This window comes from Equus quagga, chromosome 1 (assembly GCF_021613505.1).
Source record: "Equus quagga isolate Etosha38 chromosome 1, UCLA_HA_Equagga_1.0, whole genome shotgun sequence".
Classification (NCBI taxonomy): Eukaryota; Metazoa; Chordata; class Mammalia; order Perissodactyla; family Equidae; genus Equus; species Equus quagga.
This window is the reverse complement of record NC_060267.1, coordinates 45,315,030-45,337,186: the sequence shown is the minus strand read 5'-3', so window position 1 is coordinate 45,337,186 and position 22,157 is coordinate 45,315,030. Positions and strand designations below refer to the sequence as shown.

Below are 22,157 nucleotides of genomic sequence, written 5' to 3'. Positions count from 1 at the left end.
GATTAGGGCCCCAAACTCAGTCCTATTTAGTAGGCTCAGTAGTAAGGCATCCTAATGTTAAACTAGCGTTCCAGGTAATTCTGAAATGGGTTCATGGACCACACTTTGGAAAACACTGAGCTAGAAGTTTATGAACTTGAATCCTACTTGAAATCACAGACTGTTAGAGCATTCAACTGAATGAGTCCAGATATTTTTTAGAGGTGTGGTTATGAAAAGAGTATTTTGGAATATGTTATTAGGTTTTTTCTATTTTGGGATGAATTCTATTATTAAAACTATGATTCACATTTAATACCTGTACGTTAAATTTTGGTCTCATTGAGAATTTTATTATTTGTAGAAGAATCTGTTAAATATCACAGGTTTTTGATAGTGTTTAAATAATTTTTTTTCTACCAAAATTCAGTTTCACAAAAAGCCAATAAAATGCAAAGTGATATTTTAAGGAATGAGTTTGGATAGATAATTAATTATTTGCCTTAAATGAGCTGATGAAAAGTTTCTAACATGTTTCTAAACATGTTTACTGACATATGAAAGTGTCAGTAAGCAAATATCTGTAAACAAAAAGGTGGTTTTGAATTGCAGTGTTTTTGGAGCAGACATATAACAATCGGGGGTCGCTTCTGTTCTTCATTGAGTCTTTTTAACGAGGGCTTTTCTCTAATGTAGGGTTGAAATATCTTTTATTTCAGTAAATCTTATGATGTATCAAGGTCAATATTTACCAGCTACAAGAGAAGGAAAAATGATAAATCCCAGTGAGAGGAGTTAACAGTTATATAGGCCAAAGATGCATTAAAACATTCTTTAATGCTAATAAATACCATAGTTCTTTCTCATATTTTGCCAATTTTTTTTCATAAGGTGGCCTCCCTTTAATGTAGTTTAATTTGCAGCAGTGCTCTTTTAACAGTGCTTTTGCCACTAGATGTCACTAGACTAAAACAATTGGTAAGCTAGTTGAAGCTGCTACAACCTGTGGCAATATTTGCAAAGGCCTTTGGTTAATTAAGTTTACTCTGTACCATCTGGATTTCTCATAAAACCAGGTCACAGCTTGCTTCAGGCACAAGCTGGTTGGAAAATATACATGTTCTGTGACACATTAGTATTCTATAATTAGTTATTTTAGTGCTTATCAGGACAGAAAAGGAAAAAATCTACTGCCACAGGAAACTTTTAGTGACCTGAATTTTTTGGAGAGAAAACTATTTTCAGTCTATCACTATACTCAATTTATTACACCGAAAATTTCTCAAGAGTTGGGATTGTGTCTTAATCATCTCTAATTTCTCAGGTCCTAGCACAAAGCTTGGCACTTGGTAAGTATTCGGTGAATGTTATTAAGCATTAGGGTAGTATACTAGATGCCATAGGGCAAAAAAGATAGGCCACGAATCCTCCTCTCAAAAAGTCTCATTTGGGAGACAAGAATCTACAGAAACATAAGCCCACAGCTCAGGGTAGTGTGCATGTACCAAATGAGTACCGTAGTCGTTAAATTCTGTGGGATTTCAGAGGATCGGCAGCTCTTGGGAGCTGGAGGCAGTGATGAGAGGTGTCCTCAAGAACGGGTATTTAGAGATGAAAAGGGAGGGCAGGTACAAGTGAAGAAAGTAATGCACCAAGGTTCAAGGGTGGAAAATTCAGGCAGCAAAGATTCAGAAAGGTAAGAATTCAAGCGCCCTGAATTTAAGGCTTATAGTTGGACTTAATAGTTTTTTAGGGGGGTATGTTAAAAAATATTGGGGTGGAAGAAGAAGAATATATTGGGCAATGCTTTGTAATTTACAGAACACTAGCACTTGAAGAAGGGTGAATTAAAGATGATTACTCTGTGATTTTAAAATGCTTCTGCTCCAAAGTCTATTAAGAACGCCTGTGTTTAAAAGTTATAATGTAGGGGGGCGGCCCCATGGCTGAGTGGTTAAGTTCACGAGATGCTTCGGTGGCCCAGGGTTTGGATCCTGGGCGTGGACGTGGTACCACTCATCAGGCCATGGTGAGGCGGTGTCCCACATGCCACAACTAGAAAGATCAACAACTGAAAAATACACAGCTATGTACTGGGGGGATTTGGGGAGGGGAAAGCAGGAAAAAAAAAAAGAAGATTGGCAACAGTTGTTAGCTCAGGTGCCAACCTTAAAAAAAAAAAAGATATAAATAGAGGGCTTAGCATAGTGCCTGGTACTTAGTAAACCCTCTGTAAATGATTCTTGTTGATAATATTATTAAATCAGAAAAAAATATTAGGGACAGTCCACAAAATAACTGACCACTGTTCTTCATAAGTCAAAGTCATGAAAGACAAGGAATTGACTCACGAATTGTCATACTACATTTGATCTTAGCCAAAAGGCCGAGAAGCCATGAAAAGTTGTCATAGATTGGAGGAAACTAAGGAGACATGCAGTGTGGGGTCCTGAATTGGATCCTAGAATGGAAAAGGACATTAGTGGAAAAAATGGTAATTTGAATAAGGTGTGTAGCTTAGTTAATTGTATTGTGCCAATGTTAATTTCCTGGCTTTGATAATTGTACTATGGTTCTGTACTATGTTAATATTAGGGGAAGCTAGTGAAGGACATAAGAACCTGTCTATACTTTATGCAAATTTTCTGAAAGTTAAATTATTTTAAATATAAAAAGTTTAAAAATATAATATTGTCTTAGAAAAGATTACAATGCCATATTTGGACTAAGTTTTCTCCTGAAAGGGCCGGTGTTAGAAGAAAGGTTTTAGAATCTCCTACATTGTAGACTTTTTAGAGTAATCTGCTAGGATGGCTTAAGGCAAGAGTGAGTTCCGTTGAAGACAGGGAAGTCGAACTTCTGAGGACCCTGAGTCCATTTTAACACCTCTATACATATTGTAGTTAATAGATAAATTTCGCCAATGTCCTGGCCTTTAAGGCCACTTGAACTTTGACTCTTCAAACTGTTATTTAATACCCTCATCCCCCTTTTCAGGATGTTCACAGTAATCTAATGAGGCTTCCCGGGGCTTTACCATCAACCCATAGTCTGTATTTCAATAAGAAATGCTTTCTTACAGAATTTTGCCTATGGGCCTTCCTTATATATTTCGTCATCTTAACTTAGATTACGCTGTTGGCCCAGAACAACAGAACATCTCCTGTTTGTAGAGGTGTTGGCATAATTAGGTTCTAAAATCAATGCCTGAATTTTATATATACTTATAATCTTGGAAGTTTTTTTAATCCTCAGCAAAGACTACTTTAAAAATATATATACTCCTGTACTTTAAATGTTTAGAATAAAGGGAAAGTTTGAATGCACATATCTGGACATTCAGATGTTTTTGACCTATCATAAACAAGGGATTAGTTTTTAGTTTTTGTTTTGTTTTTCTTGTGATGCCTTTAGTATGAGGGTGATACTGGATTCATAAAGTCAGTCGGGAAGTATCTCTTCCTCTCTTTTCTGAAAGAGTTTGTAAAGGATTGTTATTATTTTTTCTTTACGTATTTGATATAATTCACAGTGAAGCTACTGGGCCTGAGGCTTTCTTTACTTGGTATAAGTCTATTCAGATTTTCTATTTCTTCTTGAGTCAGTTTTGGTAATTTTTGTCTTTCTAGGAATTTGTTTATTTCATTTAAGTTATCTAATTTGTTGGCATAAAGTTTTTTATAATATTCCCTTTTAATCCTTTAAATTTCCCTGAGGCCAATAGTGATGTCCCTCTTCCATTCCTGACTTTTATCATTTGAGTCTTTTCTCCTTTTTTCTTGTCAGTTTGGCTATAGATTTGTCAGTTTTGTTGATTTATTCAGCAAATCAACTTTTGGTGTCACTGATTTTCTCTATTGTTTTTCTGTTTTCTGTTTCATTGCTTTCTACCGTAATCTTTATGTTTTCCTTTTTTTGCTTGGTTTGGATTTAATTTGCACTTCTCTTTCTAGTTTCTTGAGGTATAAGTTTAGTTTATTGATTTGACATCTTTTTTCTGAAATAGACATTTAAAAGCTATAAATTTTCATCTAAGTACTGCTTTAGCTGTATCTCATAAATTTTGGTATGTGTTTTCATTTTCATTCAGTTCAAAACACTTCTAGTGTCCATTTCTATTTCTTCTTTGACCCATGGGTGATTTAGAAGTATGTTGTTGAAGTTAAAAATATTTTGAGATTTCCCAAATCTTTTTCAATTTTTGATTTATAATTTAATTTCATTGTGGTCAGAGATTATACTTTCTAGGATTTAAATCCTGTTTATTGAGACTTGTGTTATGGCTTAGTATATGGGCTATCTTGGAAAATGTTCCATGTGCACTTTAAAAAAAATTAATAGGTTTTATTTTTACAGAAAAATTGAGCAGGAAGTATGAGAGTTCCCATGTACTTCCTTAATCACTCTCCCTCCAGTTTTCCCTATTATTAACATTCTTGCATTAATGTACATTTATTATAATTGATGATACCAGTTTGATATATTATTATTAACTAAAGCCTATAGTTTACTTTAGGATTCACTCTTGGTGTTGTACATTCTATGGGTTGTGACAAATGTATAATGACATATATATACCACTACATCTGTATCATACAGAATGGCTTTATTTCCCTAAAAATCCTCTGTACTCCACCTGTTCATCCCTCCTGCCCTACTCTCAGAACCCTTGCCAACCACTGATCTTTTTACTGTGTCCATAATTTTTCCTTTTCAGAATATTGTATAGTTGGAATCATACAGTATGTAGCCTTTTTAGATTGGCTTCTTTCATTTTGCAATATACATTTAAGATTTCTCTATATCTTTTTGTGTCTTGCTAGCTTATTTCTTTTTATTGCTGAATAATATTCCATTGTCTGGATGTATCATAGTTTGTTTATCCATTCACCTGTGGAAGGACATGTTGGTTGCTTCCAAGTTTTGGCAGTTGTAATATAACTGCTATAAACATTCACGTGCCGATTTTTGTGTGGATCTTTTCAATTCATTTGGGTAAATGCCAAGGAGCATGATTCCTGATCATCTGTTAAGAGTGTGTTTAGTTTTGTAAGAAATTGCCAGACTTCCAAAGAGGCTGTACCGTTTTGCATTTCTATCAGCAGTGAATGAGAGTTCCTGTTGCTCTATAGCCTTGCCAGCATTTGCTGGTGTCATTGTTTTGGATGTTAACCATTCTAATAAGTTTGTAGTGTGTCTTACCATTGCAATTCCCTACTGATAGATGATATTGAATCTCTTTTCATGTGGTTATTTGCTATCTGTATATCATCTTTGGTGAGGTGTCTTTTGCCCATTTTTTAATTGGGTTGTTTATTTTCTTGTGTTGCGTTTTAAAAGTTCTTTGTATATTTTGGATACCAGTCCTTTATTACCTATGTGTTTTGCTGCTTTATGCGGCTTGTCTTTTCATTCTCTTAATGGTGTCTTTCGCAGAACAGAAAGTTTTTAATTTTAATTGTCTAATTTATTTTATGAAGCCTAATTTTTTCTTTCATGGATTGTCCTTTTGATAGTTTATCTAAAAACTCATCACCAAACCCAAGGTCCCCTGGAATTTCTCTTGTTATTGTCTAAGAGTTTTATAGTTTTGCATTTTACCTTTAGGTCTTTGATCCATTTTGAGTTAATTTTTGTGAAAGGTGTAAACCATGTGCACTTCTAAAGATTGTGTACTCTGCAGTCATGGGATGGAGTGTTCTATATGTGTCAGTTATGTCAAGTTGGTTGATAGTGTTCAATTGTTCTATATCCTTACTAACTTTCTGTTTAGTTTTATTGATTACTGAGAGTGAAGTACTGAATTATTCACCTGTTATTGTTGAATTGTCTATTGCTCCTTTCAGTTCTATCAGTTTTCCCTTCATTTGTTTTGAGGCTATATTGTTAGGTGTGTATACATTTATACATATTGTATCTTCCTAAGGTACTCACTCTTTATTATTATGAAATCTCCTTTGTCTCTAATAATACTTTTTGTCTTAAAATTTGTTTTATCTGATATTAATATAGCCATTGTCTTGTGGTTCTCTGTATCGTGTATCTCTTTTTTCATTCTTTTACTTTCAACACATTTGTGTCTTTGAATCTAAGATGTATCTCTTATAGAAAGCGTGTGGGTGGATCTTGCTGTTTTGTCCAGTATAACTCTCTTTGCCTACTCTCTGCATTTTGCCTTTTTGCTATTTCTTTTCCATACATTCAGTCCTTGCCTCTTTTGTTCCTCTGTTTCCTCCTGGACTACCTTCTTTCCTATTAAAGTTTTTAGTGTATTAACTCCTCTGTTTATTTTTTTAACCATATATTTTTTGAAGTTGTTTCCTTAGTGGTTGCTCTAAGGGTTACAATTTGCATGTTAATTTATCATGATCTACTTCAGATTAATACTAACAATTGTAGTAAAATATATAAGCTTTGCTCCAATATAGCTCTGTTCTTTTCCTCTCCTTTGTGCTAGTATCATAAATAATATCTGTAACATCTATCTATATAATATCTATATATAAAAATATAAATATATTAAAATATATATATTGTAAGCCCCAAAATATAGTGTCATAGTTATGGCTTTAAAAATGTTTACATCTTTCAAGAAAGTTAAGAGAAGAAATGAGTAAAAATATTTATGGAATCTTTTATATTAACCCACATATTTACTATTTTTGGTGTTCCTCATTTCTTCTTGTGGCTTTGAGTCACCAACTGGTGTCATTTTCATTCAGCCTGAAGAGACTTCTTTGAGTATTTCTTGTAATAGAGATCTACTAGCAATGAATTTTCTGTTTTTGTTTATGTGCATGTCTTTGTTTTATCTTTAGTTTTGAAGGATAAATTTGCTGGATGTGGAATTCTTGGTTGACAAAATTTTTTTGCCAGTACTTTGTATGGCATTCAATTATTTTCTAGCCTGCATCGTTTCACATAAGTCGTTTTCCTCTTGCTGTTTTCAAGATTTTCTCTTTGCCTCCGGCTTAGAACAGTTTGTTATATATCTAGGTGTTGATCTCTTTGTATTTTTCCTACTTGGAGATTATTGAGCTTCTTAAATGTGTAGATTAATATTTTCATCAGATTTGGTATACTGTTTTCTTTTCTCCTTCTGGGATTCCCATTGTGTAAGTGTTGGTATGTTTGATGTTGTTGCACAGATCTCTGAAGCTGTGTTCATTTTTCTTCAATCTTTTTTTCAGTTGTTAAGGTTGGATAATTTCTGTTTTTAGGTTCAAAGGTTGTTTCTCCTGCTGTCTCAAAACTGATGTTGAACTGCTCTCGTGAATTTTTCATTTCAGTTATTGTAGTTTTCAACTCCAGGATTTCTATTTCCTTATGGAGAATCTCTCTTTGTAGATTCATTGTTGCCATACTTTTCTTTCTTCCATTGTGATATCTTGTAGTTCTCTGAACTTTGAAATATATTAACTACTTTGAATTTTTTTTTAATTTGTTTGTTCCTTCAAATTTTTTTCTTTTTTCTTTTGGTGAGGGAGATTCACCTTAAGCTAATATCCATTGCCAGTCTTCCTCTTTTTGCTTAGGAAGATTGTTGCTAAGCTAACATCTGTGCCAATCCTCCTCCATTTTGTACGTGGGATGCTACCATAGCATGGCTTCATAAGCAGTGTGTAGGTCCACACCTGGGATCCAAACCTGCCAACCCCAGGCCGCCAAAACAGAGCATGCGAACTTGACCACTACACCTCTGGGCCAGCCCTGCTTTGAAATTTTTGTCTGCTATATCCAGTTTCTGGGATACTCAGAGGCAGTTTCTCTTGGCTGCTTTTTTCTTGAGTATGAGTTACACTTCCCTGTTTCTTTGTATGTCTTATAATTTTTTGTTGGGAACTGGACATTTCAGATAATACAGCAGCGCTGGATTCCGATCTCCCCAGGATTTTTGTTGTTTTGTTTTTTTAAATTGAGGAATATTTGACAATTAAAAATTGTATGTATTTAAAGTGTACAATTTGATGATTTGATATATATATTCATTGTGAAATAATCACCACAATCAAGCTAATTAACATATCCGGTTGTTACTTTTTTGTTTGTTTGTTGTTTCTTTGTCTAGTAACAAACTTGCTTGCTAAACCTATGAAATCTGTCTTCCCTGTGATGTGTGGCCATTGATGTCACTGCTCATTTTTTAAACTTGTTTTTATTTTTAAGTCTGCTTTCCCAGGGGTTGTCCCTGTGTCTACATGGCTTACTAGTAAGCCAGTGATTGAACAGAGGTTGTTCTCAATCACCTTGATCCAGTAAGGTTTCTGTCATCTGCCAGTGGATCTGTGTGTGGTAAGTAGCGCATTCAAAGTTCAGGTTGTTTTCAAGCCTCTCCCATCTTTTACATTCCGACGAGCCCTTTTACCTCTCCTCTTAGCATGCACATAGCCTCATTGTCAGCCAGGAGTGTGTGACTTGTTAGAACCTCTTGGGTCTTTGCTGTAAATGCACACATCTTCACCCAGAAATAAACTTGTCCTAAGTGTAATCACAACCTTGTGCTAGTGGAGCTTTTGGCCCTTCCCACTTGCCTGTCTCTGAGATAGTCAATTCCACTGATACCACTGCTGGCCATGGGTGTTACTCACTGCTCCAAATCGACTGAGCCTCTTCCTACTGCAGGAGAAAAGCTACTTATTCTTAGAACCTGCCACATTCAGGCACAACATCCGCTTCAACTGAGGCAGGAGGGATAGAAGCCCCAGTCAGAATGCCACAGATTTCCACTGTTCTTACCAGTTCATCTGGTTTTTTAGACATAAGTGCTTCTCAGATTATTGTATGCCTTTGGTTGATTGCTCAAGCCTCACAATGGTTGTTTTTATGAATTTTGTCCAGCTTTATAGTTGGTTTTTGTGGAGAGGATTTGTTGAGTGCCTCACTTGGCTTCAACAAGAAGTCGTACCTGTCCCGTCCATTTGCTTTTAATCTAGCTATGTGTTTATATTTAAAGTGGGTCTCTTCTAGCCAGCATATGGTTGAGTCTTGCTTTTCTATTCATGTTAAAAAACTTATGTCTTTTTAAACAATATCTTTAGCCTTCTTCCAGTCAATGTAATTTCAATATAGTTGGATTAGACTCTTCCATCTTGCTGTTTTCTCTTTGCAGCATCTGTTCTTTATTCCTTTTTCCCTCTTTTTCTATCTACTTTAGCATTAATCAAATCCTTTTATGAATCCAATTTTTATTTCCAATATTGGCTTATTATTTAAATCTTAAAATATTTTTTGTGGTTGCCCTAGGATTTATAATACACATCTTTAATTAATCACCACTTCACATATAGTGTAGGGTTTTTATCACAGGAAGGTTTTTATACTCCAATTTCCTCATCATATTTTGTGCTATTGTTGTTATACATTTTTCTTTTACATATGCTATAAACCCACAATACATTGCTATTTTTGCTTTAGACCAGGGGCAGCAAACTTTTTCTGTAAACGGCCTGATAATAAGTATTTTAGGCGTTGTAGGACATCTGGTCTTTGTCTCAGCTACTCAACTCTGTTGTCGTAGCGTGAAAGCAGCCGTAGACAATACATAAAAGAATGGGTGTTACTGTGTTCCAATGTAACTTGACTTACAAAAACAGGAAGTGGGTGAGATTTGGCCCTTGAGCCATACTTTGTTGACCCCTGCTTTAGACAATTATTTAGAGCTATTAAAAATAAAAAAAAACCGTATTTCATATTTACCTTCATTTCAGCCATTTCTGGAGATCTTCATTTCTTTCTGTAGATCCAGGTTTCTATTTGATATCATATTCCTTCTGCCTGAGGAACTTGCCTTAACATTTCTTGTAGTATGGATCTTTTGGTAAGGAATTCTTTCAGTTTTTCTTGGTGTGAAAAAGCCTTTATTTCTCCTTAATTTTTAAATGATAATTCTTATCTTTGTTCCTCTGCATGTAATGTATCTCTTTTCTCTGGTTGTCTTCAAGATTTTCTCTTTTTTCCATTTTTCTTTTTTTTAAGTTAAGATATAATTTAAATATGGTAGAATTTACCCATTTCAATGTATAGTTCTGTGAATGTTGATGTTTCTGTACAGTTGTGTAACCACCCTAACGTTCAAGATGTAAAATAGTTCCATCCTTCCCCAAAGCTTTTTCTATGTCCCTTTGTAGCTAGGTTCACCTCTTACCTCGACTTCTGACTACTGTTGATCTGTTTTCTGTCCCTATAGTTTTGCCTTTTCCAGAACGTAATTTAAATGGAATCATATGGTACGTGGCCCTTTGAGTCTGGCTTCTTTGACTTAGTATAATGCATTTGAGATGCATCTACGTGGTCGTACCAGTAGTTTGTTCCTTTTTATTGCTGATTAGTATTATATCTTTTGAATCTACCGTAGTTTGTCTAGAAAGCCACTATAACAACAGTTTTGTGGCTGTAACAATGTTGACAGGATTGTTTACCAAAAGGTTTAATAAACCAGTTCATAGTAAGATCATTAGTGGCTGAACATAGCAGTTTCATAATATCCTCTTCAACACTGGGCATTATTTAAATATTTTTCTCCAAAAGGGAAATATCTTTATTCTGATTGTAAAAATAATATATGTTCATTTAAAAATTGCACAGTCTCTTCTCTAGGCTAACAGTTTCAGATCTTTGTATAACATGCTTTTGTGCACCCAGCCCTCTGATCTGAAACCTAAACGTACTCCATTTTGGCCCTTTTTTTAGAGTGTGAGCTTGAGCACTGAACAGAGTATTCCAGGTATGACCTGGATCTTCTGCCTTGCTCTGCATGCTGTATTTGTTTTAATACAGCCCAAGTTTGAAGTCGTTTATTTGGCAGCCACATTCATTTAAGTCATATTGAGTCATCTAAAACCCCGAAGTCTTTTTCACGTATGCTGATGTTAAGCCACACTGCCCTCAATCTGTATTTCTTCAGATAGTTTTTTGGACCTTCAGTGCAAGACTTTATAATCATCTGTAGGTCTGTGTCAGATGTAACCTGTGCTTCTAGCTTGCTGAGGCATTTTTTGAACCCTCATGATTAACCTACTATGAGTGACCTCATTCAAGTCATTGAAAAATGTTTAACAGGACAGAACCCAGATCAGGGAGCCAGAGAAGAGCCCTTGCCATATCATAGTCAACAGACACAGAGCTCTTGCCATCTGTTAAGGATATTTATTTTGTTTGCTAATTTCTGTTTAGTATTTTTGGGGATAACGAGATTGCCATCTTATATGCAATTAGTGAGCTGTAATGTCAAATATTGTAAAATTTACTGAGACTCCTTTTAGTGTCTTTTTATTAGCACCGTGTTTTAATATATATACATTAATGCAGTATTTATTATGGTATCCTATGTATTACCACTACGTATGTTTATTATTACTACAGTACTTAATTAAAATGTTGAGGTGTTTTTCCTGAGACTTTAAACCATATTGTGGACCACACTTGCCAAACATTTGGTGGCAATGACCAGAGATAAAAATCACAACGTTGAAGGGAGAGTAAAAATTCTATTTTAAGACCTGCCCCAAACCTAAATAAGACAGCGGTGTCATGGCTGCTGCTAATTTAGACGGCATGAAATCAACAAAGAGGAACTGCTAGCCAGGGATAGTTAATATCCAAAAGCAGAAGAAATATATCTGTAAATAAATTTCATCATGACAGCTACTGTTTTCTTTGGCTGTGGTCATTGAGCAGTAGTAGATAAGCATATTAGTAAAACCACTGTGTCAGGCAATGTTCCACAGCAATGCAATAAGGAAAAATAGGGCAAAGCGTGAATATTATGGAAAGGAAACCAGACTCATAAGGGGCACATACAAGGAAAGGTAAGAGTTGTTTGGAAGTCTGGTCAAGGCCTGGAGGAAGACTAACATTAACATTGTGGCCACATAGGCTTTATCTTTCTGCTGTTCTTTCCATTTCCTGCCAATATAGTGGAAGAGATTGAAGCAGAATATCAAGGCAGCCTCACATTAAAAGCATTCGATGGACGTGAAAAAAATGTTCCCAGATATGAACATAGCCCCTTTGGTTAGACAACTAAGCAATTCTTGTAGCAAGTTGAAGCTAATCCTCCTCTGAATTGCAAATTCGGGCAAGAAGCTGCAGTCCTGGGCCCTCTTTATTTTGGTTATGTTTTATCTCCACTTTTGTTTTGTTTTGTTTTGGTGACACTCATTGACTCTTACTCCTTCCAGCATGGGGACAGGACACAGGTTGTTGAGGCAAATACTTTGAGTTCAAATAGAAAGTATGTAGAAAGATATTAACTTTCCCTAGCCAGAGTTTTTTTTACCTAGGCCTGTACAAATACAGACATTTTTAATGAACATTTATAGTTCTTTCTAATTAATTTTGCCCACCTCTGCCAGAATCTTTCTTAAGCCTATCTCAAGTTATGTGATTCCCGCTCAGAATGGTTGCTCCATACGGCCTGCCAGATTCAGATCTGAGCTTCTCAGCTTGACCTGAAGATCGCAGAAAGTCTTTCTGTCCTCGTCTCCTACTGTGTGCGTGTGTGTTGAGCTCCAGACTGGACTGCTCCGTTTGCTTTAGCATCTCCAGGCCTTATGCTGTTCTGTCTGAAAGCTGGCTTCTCCATTGTGGCCTGGTAAAATCTTACCATTCTTTAAGATTTTGATTGTTCTTTTATTCCACAAGTATGTGAATGGCTACTCAGAGCTCCAGGCACTGTTCTGGTAGGTGAGCCTCTAGCAAAATGTGAAGTCTTTGCTCTCGTAAAGCTTACTTTCTCATAGTTCACTCCACTAGAATGTAAGTTTGTCTCAAACCATCTCCTTCATCATCTTTTTTACTTTCTCTAAATTGATATGATACGTCTTTACGCCAATCGTGATGATGAGAAAGAAAAAGGCAAGATATTTGAAGTGATCACTGTGGCTGGGCAGAGAACATTCCAAATGCTCTGGTTTTAAAAGTGTGTGTGCTAAATGTAGAAAGGAGCAAATGTAACCAAAGACAGGTATGAAAAAGTGATATGGACTTGAACGGATAGTGTCAGGATATATAAAAGCTGGGATAAACAGGCTTCTGAGGTGAGGGCCATGAAAGATAACTAGAAATACAAAAAGCTTTTTTGAGAGCAAAAGCAGCAGTAAGTAGATGGAGTCAGCTTCTTGTGCCAGCTGAGGTCATGTTAACGTATGACAGAGCAGAACTATTTAACACCTCTTTGCTTCCATATTTTCTGTCAAGAAGTAAGATAAGTAACTGGAAATGAGAGAGAAAAGGAGTAGCTAAAATCCCACGTGGAAGACATCGTAAATGCACTTAGCTGATCAAAATGCATTATTTTCTAGTGCTTGTCTCTTCACCCTCACTCTGTCCCTCCACCCCTTCCACACCCCTGCAGTCCAGGGAAATGAAAGAATTTGTAGATGAAATTACTAAACCGCCATGTTTAATGAACTGTGGAGAACAGAAGAGGTGCCAGAAGCTTAGACATAGAAAAAAGTATTCCCATTAAAGAGAGAAGGGATGGGGGGAAAGGGGGCAATTGAAAGAGGAGAGATGATTCCAAAATGTGCATCACTGTAACATTCCATCTCTTGGTTCCAATTCTTTGTACCTACAGAGCTTACTCCCTTTAAAAATATTTATAAACTGTTATTGTGCCTCCATCAGCGTTATCTTTGCCAACTAAAATTTTTCAAGATAAGCTCCCAAGAAGATCACAAGTAAGATGCCACAGGGTTCTGACTTTTACTTCTATCTTGCTCAACATCCTGTCAGTTGACTTAGCTCCTACCAAGGGACCCTGGACATACCTGATACTCATTAAAGATTTGTTGATTGACCTTAAATAAAGAGGTGGAGGCATATTAATCAAATCTGCAGATGCTAAAATGTTGTAAGGAATATCTGACATGATGGATAACAAATCCAAGGTTCAAAATTATCTCAACAAACTTGAAAGATGGGCTGAAACCACAGTGACATTTAAAAGCAATATGACGTTTATTGACATTAGTCCTGCATTTAGATTAAAAACAATCAGTTGCATAGGGACAAGATATGGGAAAACAGGCCCAACAGCAATTCAGTGGGGGCTTTTATTGATATCAAGATCAGAAAGTGGAAGCAGTAGTCTCAGGCCCAGTACCTGGCACTGGTCACTCTAAACCTGCGAGAGTATCCTGGGTGCCTTGTCTAAGAAGATGTTTATAAACTAGGGTATATCTGAATAGAGTGACCAGAAGGTCCTTGTCTGGAAACCTCGTCATGGAAAGAAGTCTTGAAGCAGATAAGAGTTTTTAGGTTGGAAAAGAGATGAGTTAAGGGAACATGTCTCTCTTCTAATATTAAATGCCTGCCAAATAGATAAAGATCTGATCTACTTTTGTGAAGTCCCAGTGATCAGATCTGAGGCCAATGAGGAGAAATTATTTGGAGGTAGAGTTTGGTTTGATATAAAGAACTTTCTCTAATAATCATTTTAATGGTAATACTTATTGAGCTATTACGTCAGGCAGTGAGCCAAGCACTTTTCATGCAGCATCTCACATTTGATCCTCACAGCAGGCTTGTCTTATGTGTACTTTTCAGTCCCATTTTATAGATAAGGAAACTGGTGTGCGAAGACATTGATTTGTTGAATGTTGTGCAGCTAGAAAGTAGCCAAACAGATGTTCTTAACCTAGATCTGACTGGTCTCAAAATATGCTGTCTTGCAAAGTAATGAACTCTCAGTTACTAGATATGACTAAATGGAACTGGAAGGATCCTCTTTCAGAACTTAGAATCAATTCTTGAAATTCACGAGAGAGTGGAGGGGCAGGGTGGCATAGTGGGAAAAGAGCAGAGACTTTGGAGTGAGTTCAGGGTCAGAAAATGTCACACATTGGCCATATGATCTTGGGCAAGTCACTTAACCTCTCTGAGCCCTGTTTTCCTCCTCTGTAAAATAAGGATGCTAAAACCTACCTCAGGGGGTTAATGGGAGGATTAATTTGTGTGAGCAGCATGGCTAATGTGTAGTATGTATTTGGTGTATATCAGGGGTTCAACAAATAATTGCTCTAATTGTGCAAAAAATTCCTTCTAACTTTAATAATTATGATCATTGGCCTTAGACCGCCATTATTTTAACTTTGTATGTTTCTCTCTGTATTTTTTAACATTAGGGCTACTTTATCTCTGAAACAATACTTTCTAATACCCCAATCAGAACAGAAGCTTTGGCTGCTGGACTTGATTTTGTTTACAATTTTGTACAGATCAGGTGTGTATATTTACTTTTTCTAGTTTTTCTGTTGTCTCCCTTGCTGATAGCAAATAGCAGCCACCCTCCAGTTTGCTCCTGTTGGCTTGGAAACCAAAATAAAAATCAGTAAGCCTGTAGGGGCGGTCTGAAGGGTTTCCTGTTACTAAAATACATAGGCATTAATGCATGGAATTTATAATAATTATTTGGGTGACCTGTAGGCCCTTTCCCTATTTCTTGGCTGTCCAGGAAATTGAAATTATTAAATAAGTCAGCTGCAACTGGACGTGACAGTATTTTTGCACTTGAGGAGTGTTACAACCTAGTAGGAAAAAACCCCATCATTATCTACTTAAAGCCTAGGATTTTTGAAGCATAGTGCTCAGCTACTATGTCATGTTATAATACCTATCATTTGTTGAGCGCCTGGTTCCCGGGTACCAAGTGCTACGCTAGTTTCTCTCCATGCAGTCTTTTTTAATCTTCAGAACAGTCCTGTGAAGGAGGTATTAACATCATCCTCATTTTGTAGGTGAGAATGCTGAGCTATGAGAGAGACATTAGACCACTTGTTCAGCTTCCACAGACGTTTAAACTTAGGTCTGTCATATTCCAAAGACCCAGTTCTTTTCATCACGCTGGAAGGGGTGGACCGTAATCATGGAAAACAGTTATGTAGAGGAATTAGCAATTGAGCTGAGCCTAAAAGAACAGGCAGGATTTGGGTGGGATGTGTTGGCTTGGGCTGGGACGGGTGGAGGAAGGAATTCCTGGGTGGGAGGATAGTTTGAGCCAAGTGGACCGCGAGCATGCTGCTCTTGGGGAGGTGGCGTGGAGACAGTGAGGTAAGTGCTTGCTCAAAGAGGAAGGTGCATCTTGAGGAGGAGTGAGAAGTAAGGTGGGAAAGCTAAATTGTGGCCAGATTATGGCTGCCCCTAAAAACGAGGGAGAGGAATTTGGAGGAGATGCTGTAAGAAGCAGTTGTAGTTTTGTTTGTTGCAATAGACAGCAGAGTGTTGACATGTTGAAAGCTGTGTTTTGTGGGTGATTCGTGTGACAGTAGCCAGAAGTGGGCATAGCAGTTAGGAGACTGTTGTAGTTTTCTAGTGATGAGCTGTTGAGAGTCTGGACTGGGGTGGGGACAGTGAAAGGAAGAGCGTAGTTGAGAGACATTTCAAGGAAGAAATGACAGGACTTGATAGATTGGGTATAGGAAATAAAGGAAAAGGAAAACAGCTATAGGGTTGCTTGCTTAAGGGAGAAGAATAATGGCAGAATTGGGAAGGGAGATTAATTTTGTAAATTGGCCCTGCCAAACCATAGCTAGTAGGAGTTGTTGTGGTGCTGCACACCTATGGTGTGCCTAGCTCCAGTGTAGTGCCCCTCTGATCGTGGGGGAGAACACTTGAGAAGGAGGGGCAGGGGATGGAGTTGGGTGGGGATGTGGGGGGCAGTGGGAGGGGCAGGTGTCTTTCAAAGTTTGCTGTTTTCCTGACTTGATTTGCTGTGGGTCCTTTAAATGCAGTGTTACTGTCATGACACACGCCTCTGTGCCCATGTCCTTAGACACAGATGTAATGTTTTCTAAAGGGAAGCTAAAAATCTTGGGTGGAAGTTGGGGGGATTATGAACCTTTGTATTATTATTTTACTGTTCATGCCAAGGGCCAGTTGATCTTCTGGGTCTGTATCTTTAAACAGAATGAATGCTAATATGAATTTACAGTACTCATGTTGGAAATTGCTACCCTCATTTAGCAGCCATTAACCTTTATGTTGATAAAATAATGTTCTTAACTGAGCATGTGAAATCTGTGCTGAACAGCTGCAGTCTTTCCGGAACAGTAACTTAAAAAGCACTCGTCATACTTTTTGAAAATCAAAAGCGTGTGGGTGGGATGAAGTCACCTGAGCAATTTTCTATAATTACAACTTCCAAGGCCTTTTCCTTTGTCTTTTTCAGGCTGATTTAACACACAGGCACACACACACCAGTAGTCAAGCTGACTTAACATACACGTGCACACACCAGAAACACAATTTTATGACTTTCTCATTTTTTTCTGTAGGCTTTTTGCACTTATTTTTGTTAAATTGTTGCAGGCTCCCAGGAAGGTGTATGTTTTCTTATTCCTCTCCTAGTTTATTTGGAACCTTGTATCTCTGAGGACTTGGGAATCCTCCAAAGAGAGCTAGCTAGCTGTCTACCTAAAGTCTTCCGAGCTCTGAGTGGCCCCTCTGAAAGTATGTCTTAAGTGTTTTGGATCTAAACTGACTCCTCTAGGGTAGTACTGGAAACCGCAGAATGCCTTGACATCCTAGGAGATGAGCCAGGAAAATGTTAGCATCATCACACAACATTTTGTGTGTGGATTAGGCTCCTCGGTGCCATCCTGGTGAGCAAATACTGGAATGTGACAGAATTGGCACTCATGCCCAGCGCCAACCCACATTGGGAATTAACTTCTGCTTTCTGATAATTAAGTGAGGTTTGCTGCTAAAATTCCCTGAAGGAAGGAGACCTAGGGACTAATACTGTATCCAGTCATGCCTTTTAATTAACAGAGGCATGGAATGGAAAGTGTTTTAAAGAAGACTTCACGAGGGAGATTAGTACCTGACATTGTTCAGGAGTTCCATCATAGTTGGACAGATGTTAAGAATACCAGGACCAATTTTTCCAATAAGCTAACTGAAAATAACTCTCAATTCCAGCTTATTTTATGTGTAGCATAAAATTGTTGACGTCCCAAAATTATTCATTAAGTAGTACTTTGCCAAAGTGTTGTTAAGCATGAAGGAGTGTAACACGTCTGTCTTAGTATTTTAAGGGTCACTCACTTTTCTTCTTTCCCCCCCCAAGTGACAAAAGTTCTTCGCCTAGAATAGGATTTGGAGCTTGTGTTTTCTTTAGTATTGATACCTCTTTCTTGTTACTGAATGCGGGGGTATGTTTTTTAGGGAGGTTAAGTGATCAAGTTAACCGTTACCATGTTATCTTTTCCCTCCAGTAACAGAGTCAATGCTTTGTCTTGCTGAAGCAGTTTGAAAAGATTTTTGTATACGTACATGTATAGTGCCTTGGGTCACACAAATGAGCTGTTATGTCATTTGTTTCCAAAGATACACTAATACATCAAAAACAAGTGACAGGGAAAACAAAACGCAGTCAGTAACCTTGTTGCTTCAAAACGAGCAAACGTTTTGGGAGAGAGAGTTCTTGTTGGACATCACTAAATAAGAATGAGTTGAGGTCACACTTGGCAAGAAGCAACTCTTAAATTTTTTTTCCATACAAATAGTACAACATGGCGGGGAGGAGGGCTTGCGGGCAAAGGGTAAAGAATTATGGGGAAAAAGTAAGCAGGAGAAGGAATGTGAGAATGAGTTGCTTGCTGCAAAAGAATTACTATGATATAAAAGCTGTGTTTGTTTTGTCAAGAGGAATCTGAGTTGGAACATGAGCTCATGAAGGGGAGAGATGTTTACCGGGCTCCTCCCACACTTGCTCCAAGGCTGTTGTGCACTGATCCCTGTGGAGGGTTGTGTAACTGCCTTGACTCATTTTCAGGGAAGAATGGCCCCTGTAGCTGTTTTGGCTCAATAGACTGCTGCATCAAGGATGAGTGAAGAAGTCTCTAAAACAGTGATATCAAACTCAGAACAAAGTCATTTTAATTAGGATTTCCAAACACCAGGAGGTCACACTGCAGCCTGGAGTGCGTGCCACCACTACTGCCTCCCCTTCCCAGAATTCTTTGCAACACTGGGAATTGGTGCAACCTGATGGCTGATTTTACGTATTCCTAAAAGCCAGGAAGTGTCAAGATTAGTCAAATATTTATTGAAATTAGCTGGAGTTATCTGGCTCAGTGAATGTCTGTGGTCCCGTGTTTCATAACAAGAGTTGGGGAGTGGGTTGGGGGCACTGTGGCATTTTGGGTGGACTAGTCTTCATTGTGTGGGACTGCTCTGTGTTTTAGAGGATGATTAGCATCCCTTCCCACTAAATACAGTAATGCCCCTACTCTCTCTGATAGCCAGAGGGGCCCTCATTCTTCCAAATCCCCCCACCCCGGAAAGGGGGCAGAACTAAAACCAGTGTGTGCTTTACAGTATTGTTAAGCAGCACAGTTTTCTTTGTTACTGTTTGTTTCTTTTGCATAAAGGTCTTAGGAAGTTGTGCATTTATAATATAGTACAGGTTTCATTCAGAGTAGATTTCATAAAAAACATTATTGAGAAAAGAAGTTTGGAAAGATGGATGGCAGGGAAGGACACTGCCAGGAAAGAAAAGAGTGAGGTGGAAATGACTTCTTGACTAGCTCATTATTGTTCCCCCAAATCTCTGATTCTGTGGGTGGTTCCTTTTTTCTGAGAGACAGCAAAATGTATAGCCCAGGAGTAGAGGCAGGGGTAGGAGATAAATCCGGGGAAATAATATGACAGGGGATATGGAGGAAGAGGAATGCATGAAGAGAAGATTTGGATTGGGATATAAGGATGAAAGACATAGAGATAATGAAAGGCAGTAACGAAGACACTGGAGATTTTACATGATATTGTTAAGCTTACAACCTTGGTATTTCCAAGACAATTTCATGTATCACAGATCTAGAACTTTGGTGGGAAAAACTTGTTTGAGATAATTATTAAATCATTTAAAGACCTTCACATGCATGTTGAATTGTAATATTTACTGTCCCTTTGTAGTTTTGAGTTTTTAAACTTTTCCTTCAAAAGACACTGCCTTGAAAAGTTTGTCTAGGTACTTCGCCAGCCATTGAGATATACTGTCAGCCATTGCTTTCATTATGGCTTCTTGGTCTCAACAGCCATTTTCCTTAGGCTTTGTTAACTGAGTCACTAACAAAAACATCATATTTTTCTATTCATCTGGACTTTCAAGATAGTACAGTGCTTTATTGGAAAAGTTAAGCATAAACATTATCGAAATATTAGCCTAAAAATTGCCAAATTAAATGTTATTGAATAAGATGTGCAAATAGAGGAAAGTTTTGAGAAATATGAACAAAAATCTCACTAATCTTCATTATCAGTCACTCTTTAACTTATTACCTTGGTTTTGCACCAAGGCTTAATTAAGTATAAGAACATTTCTTTTGTTTCGAAAACCTTTTAAATTAGTTTTGAAAACATTCAGTTGTGGGCATGTCACTGGGTTTTCACCTTTCTCGCTGGTTGTACAACACTCTGGCAGTCTTTCTTCAGTGAATGTCTTGCTTTGTCACAGGCTGTCTTTCTGAGCAGCCAGTGCGTCGCTCCCTCTGCTGACTGTCTAGTCCTGCTAACTCTTAGCGTGAGTAGAAATTACCTTGGTCAACCACATGGCTAAAGAGAGTATAAGTTTCCTTGAACGCCTTCTAAGATGGCTGAGGGTGGAGTGATGATGGTATAATGAACCTCTGTGGAGGTGGAACCATAGCTTCCGTCAGGTTTGCAAAGGGGTCTCGGACCCAAAAGAGTTTACGAATTTCTGCTGTGAATAGAGAGCCTTGCCCTCAATAGAAATTGCCACCTGCTACCTAAAATTTCTTTTTTCATTTGGATTCTCTCAGCATAGAGCAAAAATAGCAAACGCCTAAGTCTTCACTTATCAGCTTGTCAGATTTCCTTCTTCTTTTTTTGGCTTATATTTTTGAGATTTATCCATGTTGATGTATTCCTCATTTTTCACTGCTCTGTAGTATTCCATTGAATGAGTATTTTACAGTTCATTTATCCATTGTCCTGTTAATGTTTGAGTTGTTTCAGATTTTTTCAGTGTTAAACAGTTTTGCAGTGGGCATCCTTGTGCACGTATATGAATTTTTTCTCTAGGGTATGTAACAAGAAAGAAATTGCTGTCTAGTAGGTGACACGTATTTTTAGCTTCACTAGATATAGTAAAATTACTCTTCAAAGTGATTGTGCTGATTTATACCCTCACTGGCTATGTATGAGAGTTCCTGTTGTTCCACATCCTCAATAAAACTGGATATTGTCCCAGCTGTTCCTTGTTTACCGATTAATTTAAAGACAGTGCTATGCTTAGCAACCCTCTCAAACGTAAGGTCATATGCAAACTTATTTTTTTATACCAGGCTTCCTCCTTTTAAAGGACTTGTTTTTCCTTTCAGAGTTACAAATCCAAGATAACTATAACGTAGCTTCTTTTGCTCATATTTTTAAAAAATAATGTTTATTTTTTTGTGATCACAAAGTGAATATATGATTATTTTAGAAAATTTGGAAAACACAGTTACAAAAAAGAAAATTAAAAGTTCCACCACCCAGACATGGCCATTGTTAACATTTTGCTATGTATTTCCTTCTAGTGTAAACATATGTATGATATATGTTTACAATTAGAATCATGCTGAATTTGTCATTTTATATCAAATTTTCACTTAAAATTATATTGTGACATTTCCCATATCACTGAATATTATGTGCAAACACCATTTTAATAGCTGCACAACATTTCTTTGTGTGAGCGTCTTATAGTTTAATCATTCTCCCCTTGAAAGACCTTTCTGTTATTAAGATAGTATTGCAGTAAACGATCTTGATACATAAATCTTCCTGAGTTTCACTTTGTTTCTTTGGGATAAATTTCTGGAAGAGGTTAGTAAATATTTATGAAATTAGATTGAGTAGATTATAAGCAGGGTATCCAGGGAGGAAAAAAAGCCATCAAGAGAGAGGAAAATGGAACACGGTTCAGGGGGTCATGAGATCTATTAATTCAGCTCCTCTCGTATTTGAATTGAGTGGCAAATCTGTCTCTTCCCTGGATTTGGAGACTCTTCTCTTGTTAGGGACAATGTTAGAGGGAAACTCTGCCCTACCGTGGACACCAGAAAGTTGTTTATTGTAGTGTCCAAGGAGTGTAGAATCTTAGACGTGGAGGGGACATTTAAAGTTCTGTCATCCAGTCTTCTGCTTCTTGCAGAGTCCCTGAATTGAGTGTA

General features: G+C 37.3%; 1 protein-coding gene and 1 pseudogene across 2 annotated transcripts in view; one reads left to right on the top strand and one right to left on the bottom strand.

Moving 5' to 3' along the window:
• Window positions 1-22,157, top strand: part of BORCS5 (BLOC-1 related complex subunit 5) — an 83,123-nt gene that overhangs the window by 15,043 nt on the left and 45,923 nt on the right. The gene's annotated exons all lie outside the window — the stretch shown is intronic.
• LOC124231418 (uncharacterized) lies at window positions 2,212-2,377 on the bottom strand (annotated as a pseudogene).